Genomic DNA, 9,278 nt, shown 5'->3' on the forward strand with positions numbered 1-9,278 from the left:
ATTGTTAATCTTCTGCTCGCTGTTTCCACTGAAGAGGAGAACATCAAAGCTTTAACATCTGCACCTCCTACCTGGTATCTGCCTGCTGTCTCTCTCCCCTCCCCTCCCCGGTTCCCTGCTCCATTTCGAGCTCAGACACTCGCCTTATCGCATTCAGCAGTTGTCTGTTGATTACAGGAATTAAAAAAACATCGAGCCGTGGCTCAGCTTGCACGACATTTCTAAATGTCTGCAAGTCCCTGGCAAGCAGAACTCGGTGCCAGGGCCTCTTTTCCTATAGCACCTCACGGTGACTTGGCACGTTCGTCCCTCTGGAGGGCTCCTGAGCAGACCCCTAGCAGCGCAGAGCACATGGAGAGATGCAGTCAAGCTGCCTCCAGCCGTCAAAGCTCTGGTGCCTAAAGAGGTTTTGTAGTCTGTAAAGTAGGATGATATCCAGGAATGAAGTCACACCCCCAAGCTTGTTATAACAAGTGCTGGCTTGTTTATACGGTCTCTTCTGAAAATATACCACGAGGCAGTGCCAGGCAAAGTCATTTCTTTGTCACTCTGGAGGGGCTGCACCTGTTCGTTAATGCCCAAAGGCATCTGTCTCCCATGGATTAGCACAACCATGCAGGGGCAGAAGAAATAAGCTCTGTGTAGCATTGTGCTAGCTCTAACCCTCAAGAAGTCCTGCCCTTTATAAAAGGGCTACAAATATCCAAGAGAGTTTATTAATACAGCACGTTCTGCTAGCCCAATGCCAACAGTTCAGTAGAGATAAGAAATTTTAAATCAAAACAGACCAATAAAAAGAGAGCGTATCCTTGCAATTCTGGATTGCAAACACCGGATCTGCACCGAGTTACAACTACTGAACAACAACGGTATATTAAATTTTGTTTAGGAACTACATTTTTAACTTGCTTTTGTAAATCATTTTTAAGTCGTGTGAATGCATAAATGAAGAATTTTTGCTGCAGGATTGGCATTCTGTTTTCTGAGCTGGCACAGCGAAAGGTGTGCACGTGAGGAAGCAGCTAATTGATTTATTTCTCCTAGGACAGAGCGGTACCAGAAATACGAGGGTATGACCAGACATGATAAGAAGACTGTAACAAAGAGGAAATACACGCTGAGAAACAGAAAGCAGCTTCCCACAGCAGGATCTATTCATCTGTGTAGCAGCCCAGCAAGCAACCCGGGGGAACCCATGCCTTGGGCTCTGGGAAACAGAGCTTGAAGAGACAAAGCAGGAGTGAATGCATTGGAGAGAAGGAGGAGATTCTGCCCCATGACAGGACTCCCGTGCAGTTGGTGCCATGCCCATTAGTGTTTGCTAAAGAGGAGTGAGCCAGAGCTCAGACCTGTTATGTTCAAAAAGTTTTGTGCAAGAACACAGCAAGCAGAGAGCAGCACTCGTGTGAGCTCACACGTCACTAGGCACCAGAGCGAGAATCCTTTAAGAAACGCAACTTTCCTATTTCTGAGGTTCACCAAACTGCTTGCTAATACATGTGCTATGAGCTGCAAGTCACACTTCCACAAAGAAATGCTCAAACACCTCCCAAGAGAGACTCCGACCTCTGGGGGAACATGAAACAATTTGAGACCCTTGAATAAAAGGGTCACAGGTGGGGAAAAAGTATTTTCCTCAAAAGAGAGAGAGAGAAAGAAAAATAAATGTCTCCACCAATAATTGATGCAATACAGCCTGCAGGTCAGTGAAGATGGGACCCGATCAAAAAAGCCATGACAACGAGCTGCTTCATAGCTTCCCAGTCTGGCTGTGATAGATGTTCTGTCCCAGGAGGTCACCTCCACACTGTTCCAAGATTTAATTTTTTGTTTTGATGATTGCTGGGGTATGCACGAGACATTGTAAATTTGCTCTGTGGCAGCGCTGCCCCACGCTTCTCTTCAGGCTGCCCACTGATGCACAGAGACTGTCATCTTCCACGGTGCTTTCAGCAGAGGAAGCCACTTCTTCCAACTGCACGTTTGAGCAGTCATCAGAGAGAGGAATAAAAAACAGCATAAGACAACAATACGTATTAGCTAAAAATTGCACTTTTTTTAATTAGCTTCCTCGGAACATAAAATAACAGTGTCAGGGGTTGTTTAGAATTATTCTTGTCCAGACAATTCAGAAATGCTTATGAGCAGTGGAGCAAAGCCTGTGGTCATCCTTCAGTAACTATTCATGGTCTACATTGAAAGCAGCAGATGCTGCTGAAAAATTCCAGGCACTGTGGCCATTAATAACCTTCCCACACCTGGATTCACAAATCATTCCTTTTCTGAGAATCTGGAATAAATATTTACCCCTGAGAATTCAAAATTTGTTTTTCTGTAAGTATTTAGCAGCACTTTCCAAGTAAGGTCTGTCTTCTTAGTACACGATTGATGGAAATGTAATTATAATGTGTTCAATTATAATGCTTTTTACTGCAGTAGCACTATTCAGCTAGCATATGCAACATGTTTTACAAGCCTCCGAGTGCTATAGTTGCCTTGTTTCACAGAAGAGGAAAGAAAGGCTCAGCAGTTTATGATCAGTTCATCTAGGATTTGATAAAGCTGGGAGAGAGAACCAGCTGATTTTTTTAAACTTTCTATCCACAATACAAGGAAATGCAATACAATACAGTACAAGGAAGTACAATATAAGAGCTGCTCTTTGAGGGAAAGTGGAAGAAACAGCAATTAGAGCTGCCCTGCACGGGCATACCGGGACAGTGAGAAGCCAGCACTGCCCACATTTTGCTGGTCTGCAGGGAGAGCTGTTTGCTCAAGCACCTCGGCGGAGCTGAGGCTGCAACCTCTTCCACCAGCACCTCTGGATCAAGGAACAGGGCTCCAACTACTGCCTGAAGTTTTTTTCTCTGGGCATGTTTGTACATGAAAAGGGGTAAGGAAGTGAATACTCAAAATGGGGATGGTGAGTGCTGAAAGCCACCAAGCAGCACAATGATTAGTCCTGAGGTTGACTCGGAGGGAGACACCAGCTTCTTTGGGAAAGGCAAACTTGGACACAGTGACTATTCATGGTGTCCCATCAGTTGTGTCACTGCATCCTGGAGCCACGTGTGTGCTCGTGCTATGGTCATACCCAGAGCTCCACACGAGGCAAGGCTCAGAAGGGGCAGAGCTCTGCAGGACCAGTGCCACTCGCAGGGTAAAGTTCACTTCACGGTGTATTTCACCAGGCAGGGTTAGACTGGTGCTGCAAAGTGCTGCTGCTTTCACCCATATAGAAACAGCCGTCGATGAGTCAGAACATGGAAATAGCTCTGCTGTCAGTGAAACAAAGACCCTGGGCTCCTGCCACAGTGTAGAGGCAGCCACTGTGTTTGGAAAAGAGCAGTTCCCAATTATGCATTCCAGTATACATGATTGCTCCAGGAGCCAAACATTTCTGCAGAACCCTTCTGCCTCCTTCAATCCTTTTGTTTGCCTGCAAAACTGCTGGCTATTGAGCACAGAAAGCCCAGAGAAGAGCAGCAAGAGCAAGCAGAGGTACAGCATATGAGCCCTATGAGAAAGAAAAGGAAAAACGGCTTGCTTTAGTCTAGAGATGTTGGAAAAGGTGCATAATACTCTTTAAAAAGATAAAGGTGTGGTAGAGAAGGTAATAAATTCCTAACCTTGTGTACCAGGAGACAAGAGGTAATGGAGTTCAGTAAGGTCTGTTGGTTAGATATTGTGAAGGGCTCAGAGCAGACTGAGCAGGGAGTGCGTGAAATCCCCATTCACAGGAGCCTCAGAAGAGAGGAGGCATCCTGCAATCAGAAATGGTTTAGGCAGAGGAGTTCCAGGTCTCTTCAATTTATTTCCTATGATCTTTTCTTATACTATTCTTACAGCATGCACCTGACTAAATACCCCTGAACGTTTCCCCGCTGTCTGAGAAATCTACAAGAAAAACTTAAATGGCTGCATTTCAGGGAGAGAAGTTCCTACCAGTCTGCTCGGGTTGTGCAGATTAGCTCATGTCCTTTTAATGACATAATTGCAAAGACCAGGACTTCCAAACAAACCACTGGGTATTAAAGACCCAGCTCCCACTGATTTTGCTTAAAGCCAATTGGAATTTCACACAACGAAGGCCTGCAGTGCCAGGCAGATTTTACATAGACTGACAAGCCCTGTGCTCTAGTAAGACGTCTTTGTTGCTGCAGCATTCTTGTGTTCCTACTCTTCTTCAAGCAGCAGACAGATTCAGTCAGTTCTTGCCATGCTAGTTTTGCTACGTTTGCTTTGCTTAATTGGGTACTGCAGGGTTGTCTTGGAGAGTTGAGATCTGCACTTTGAAACCACTCTTTTCTTTTATCTAACCTAGGAAACAGAAATGGGATTTCACATAGCAAAGTTGTCAGTAACAAAACTGGACCAAAAACACTGAACCACTGCGTAAATGCATTAGCTGGGGTCCACTTACTCAGCCATCTGCTGAGTTCATCCCTGGAGATTAGCTCCCAGCAACTGAAGCCCTAAATTATTGTTTCAATAATCACGTCTGAATTCCTGTCTGAAGTCAGCCACTACGGCAGAAAGCAAGTCAAATTTTGCCCTGGCCTCGCTGCCTGGCTTTGCTCTGAAGGTCAGTGCCTGTACCTCCACCAAGCCCCCTGGTTTTCACAGGCAGATCTCTTGTCAATTCCTCTTTTGAAGGTTTTTGTTTCTGGTGCTCCAATCTTGGCTGACAGGAATGCAACCATGCTGTGTGCCGATTGCAGCTGGCAGGTGGATTAGAGCACATTCAGATGGCTGTGAAATGCCTCTGTGAGACAGAAATGGCAGAACAATGGATTATTTCACCATGAAGAGCCCAGAAAGTGATGCAGACAGTCACGTTGAGGAGACAAGCTGAGGAGCATGCAGACATAAAGCACTTTTTCCTTCCAACAGCCCCAAGAGCTCTTCCCAGCTCAAAGTTTTGGGGACTTGCTGCCAGTTCTCTTCCTCCTCAGCCAAGCTATTGATTTCTCCGAGGTGCAGGATGTTCTCAAATTCTTCCAAAATAAGTGGGAGCGACAGTTGCCGAGTAACAAAAACTTGTCACTCCTTTCCTGAAACGCACAATTCCTCACAATTCTGCTTTGTAGAATGGACAGATGAAGCTGCAATTTAGACACTAGTTGGGGGTCAGGATTGCTTGGATCTCAGCCTTGCCCCTGGATAAATCCATCAGATCCAGAGTTCAAGGAGAGGTAGGGATCTGCTGCCCTTGTGGCTCTGGCCTTCAAAAACAGACCTGGGGATGCACTTCATGCCTCACTGAGCTGACTCGTTCATGGGACTTAGGAGCAAAATTCAGCCCTTTCTGATATTTGTGGGCCTGGACAAGGTCCACAGAAGAGTAAATAAGATGATCAGGAATTAAGAAGCTGCCTTAGGGGGAAATGGGACTTGAGCTGGAAGAGGAGAGGTCTGGAGAAGGAAGATAGCATCAAGCTGTATAAAATGAAGAAAGCAGTGGAGAAGCTGAATGTCCAGCTGCTGTTCAGCACCGTGCTAGAACGAGAGGGCATTTGCTGAAACTAGCAGGGACAGGCTTTGACAGATAAAAGCAGTGCTCCTTTACAAAGTGGGCAGTGAGCTTCTGGAACAGGCTGCCACGGGAGGCTGAGGAAACAGCCGGAATGGTCAGGGAGGGATCAGACAAATTTGTGAATGGAACGCCTATAAATGGACAACAAATGGTCTGGGCAGGGCTGTTCCCCCTAAGATCTCTACTACAACAGTTGTGGCTGCTGCTAGGAGTATGAGGGAATGGACCACCAAAGTGGCAAAGTTGGCACCCATTCCTAAACATCTGTTATTGCCATGGTCTAAGACAGAATACAGGGTACGATGGATCCAGATTTCCTCTTCTTTCTTTCTTGTCTCTTTTTTAGTAGAGGCCCTGTTCTTCCTGCACCGTGGCAGAGTTCAGTCCCCTTTTGATGTTACTCATCCTGGTCCCAGCCGAGCCAATAATCTACCCCGTGTTTCATAGAGAAAGACATATTAACCTCAACATTTCATCCAGGGGCACATCCTCTCCTTAATAGCTTGAAATCTCATTCTTTGACCCATCATCCTTCTGCCTTCCACACCGCAGCGAGATGCACCTTGCAGCTGAGCTGCCCTCCCGTCCCGGGGACAAGCAGTGTCTGAGGGCTGGTGGCACATTAGCAGAGTGGCTGACACATTAGCAGAGTGACACGGTGACAACTCCATGCTCACGCACTTCAATAAGCTAGTTAGAAACAAAAGGGTTTCTCCTCTAATGTTCACAGTCCTTGCTGCCACACTGGAGAGGACTGAACTAATGAAGGTCTCCTCCTGTGAGCTCCATGAGGCGTCCGCACTATTCCTCCTATACTCATTACACTGAACAGAACATAGACCAGAAAAAGCATTCTTTGCTGGCTATAAATCATGAGTGACACTAAGGTATTGCCATTAGCAGCAGAAAAATGCTTTCCTCCCACAGCCTCATTCAGCCCCATATTCATGTAACACTTTGGCAAAAGGTGCTGGGGTGTCTGGATAGAAAATTAAATCGAGGTTGTGTTGTCTGAAGATAAATTGGTACCTCCCTTGGTGTGTGTGAGTGACTTTGTCTTTTTCTGATTTGTCTTTTAACTTGCAAAACACTGAGACTAGAGATAACGATGAGCATTAAAAACCTATCCTACTTCCCCTCCCAGGCCCTCCTGAACAAATCCCTCCACTGAAATGAGCTCAACGAGAAGATAAATGTTCTGGCAGTAATATGCAATATTATTTTTGGCACTTGAAGAATCTCAAGCTAGATAAGGGAAAACTGAAAGGAAGACAAAGCTTTGCTTTTTCCAATGCAAGGGACCAAATTCTGCTCACCCATTCGAACCCAGAATCCTTTCCTTTTCTGGATTATTGCAGTCATTTCTGACTTTCACCACATTGGCTGATCCTGAGGCCTTGTTTAAAATCCAGCACATTCAGAGACCTGGTGAAATCACACAATAGCAGAGCTGAAAGACAAAGGCGTACAAAGAAAGCGCCAACTCTACAGCTCCTGCCCAAACAAAAGGCTAATTTGGTTTCAGACCAGGTTAGCCGCAACAACGGTAAGATTAACACCTGATACCAAGGGAAACACAGAGCTGTCTGTGACCTCCTTCAGCAGAAGGGCTCTCCAGACCCTCTCGTATCAGCATATGTCAGAGGAGCTGCTTCTTCCCCCTGTCTGCCCGTATTTCCCCACAGACCCCCTGTGAGAGGCTCAGAGCAATGTTTCTGCCGATACACTGGTGGGCACGTTCAATAAAACATGTGCCATTTGACATCGTTCGCTTGGGCTTCCGTGGGTAAGGGGAGAGGACACACGTTACTGCAGGACAGAAAGGCACCAGGGGACGGATCTGGCCTTTATCCAGTGGGATGGAGCACGGGGTTGTGCAGGAGTGTGCCACGTCTGTGACACCAACACAGCCCCAACAGAACGACCCCGCTCACCCCGCATTGATCTAAACGCCTGCTGTATGTATCGCCTTAAGACAAGGAGAAATAAAAACCCCAAACCTGTGCTCTCTGTACGAGCTTTAGCTTGTTACTGACATATCTGCTTGGGAAATCAGCTGGGAAAGGATTCTCAGAGCAAACTTAAGTGTTTCAGAGGTGAAATTTCCAGCGCTCCGAGCCTCAAGCACAGCCTCTGCTCTGCAAATGTCAACGTGCTTTGTCAAGCCTGGAAGCCTGATAAGAGACCTGGGGACTCCCGAGAGCTCTCGGAGCAGTCAGTAATAAGGAACAGGTTACCAGTGGTGCCGTTTTTAAATGGCAATGTTGCAGTGTCTCAGCTGCTCTCACGTTCCTCTGGCATGTGAGTGACCATTGCGTGGGATGGTTGGAGGCACCCCGACCTGTGGTGTGGATTCCAAGTTAATCATCTGCTAGCAGCCAGTGACAATTAAGAAATATCCAGAAAGAAATATTTCTATAATTCAAGAACTGTATGATGTCAGGAGAGAGGGTGGTCTAGCACGAGAAGCAGGGTGTTTCACGGGGAACTCAGCACCTCTCCTAAAGGCTGTGAAGTGTCCCCAGGCCAGCTCAGCCCAGCAGCATTTCCAGAAGGGTGACAGTGACAGTCAGGAGGCTGAATGAATCTCCTCCTAGAGGAGATTCTTTGGGTCACCCACACTGGCTTCAGACAAGCTTTGATGAGGCACTCAGCCCTGCGGTGAGGAGCCTGGCTCAGCGGGGACTCACTGATGCGCTTTTGGCTAGGAGCCGGCAGTGGGAAGATCCCTTTGACTCCAAGAATATCTGTAACTGCTAGAGGATCTGCCCTTGACACCAACAGAGCAGGGTCATAGCCTGTCCTCAGCTCTAAATAGTTCGAAAACTTACAGTGCTGCCAGCCTTTGGTTTCATGGAAGTGTCCTTTTGGCAGCAAGGACATCTTTAGCGGGGAGAAAATATTTGGGGAAGCTTCGGCTCCAACAGATTTTTGTTTCATGGAACAGATTCAGTCCTCTCTTCTATCACAAGTCTATAACATACTGTTTATTTGCCCACACCAGCCTTTGGAAAGAAGCTTTGCTCCCTTTCTCTTTCTTTCTCTCCACCTCCCCTTGTTCCCAGTCGGACAGTGGGCAGTCGGGCTGCCTCCCTTCACTAGGGCACTACGGCTCTCCGTAGGGACACCCATACACAGCTCCGAGCTGACTTCCCTGCCTGCAGTGGGTGTGGAAGGATATATATTCTTCAAATCACAGGGAAAAAACAGCAAGCTCACAGGCAGAAATCCATTAGTAAAACTGCACGAGTGTATAAAATAAAGCAAACAGAACTTTGCCGTTACACTCCAATAAATAGTTTCTCCTTCTCAGTTTTCTCCAGCATAAAAATCCCTCTGTTCTATAAACGCCACTGCCAGTATTTATTTGAGAAGAGCTGGGATCTGTTTATTTATTTATCCATATTTAGTTGAAAGGCCTGGGCTCAAAATTAAACAGCCATTCATAATGTCATTATCTGCCCTGCTCCAGTCAGATACCGTGTGTGGTGTCACAGGACAAAACCTTTGGCAAGGCCCTCCAAGAGCAATTTAGCTCCTCATCCATCTCTGCCTGGCAGCGTGATTGGCTCCCAAGCTTGCATTGCTGAATGTGTTGTTTAACTCTGACATACATCATTGAGTGTTAAATCACTTTCTGGAGCGTTTATTGGTAATAGTTGAATTCTTTCCACTCATTTAAGCTGCTTTTGAAAAAATAAACATTTCCTTGTACCTTGGAGTTCGATGGAAACACAGGGAG

The sequence above is a fragment of the Aythya marila genome (assembly GCF_965140915.1).
Source record: "Aythya marila genome assembly, chromosome: 14".
NCBI classification, from domain to species: domain Eukaryota; kingdom Metazoa; phylum Chordata; class Aves; order Anseriformes; family Anatidae; genus Aythya; species Aythya marila.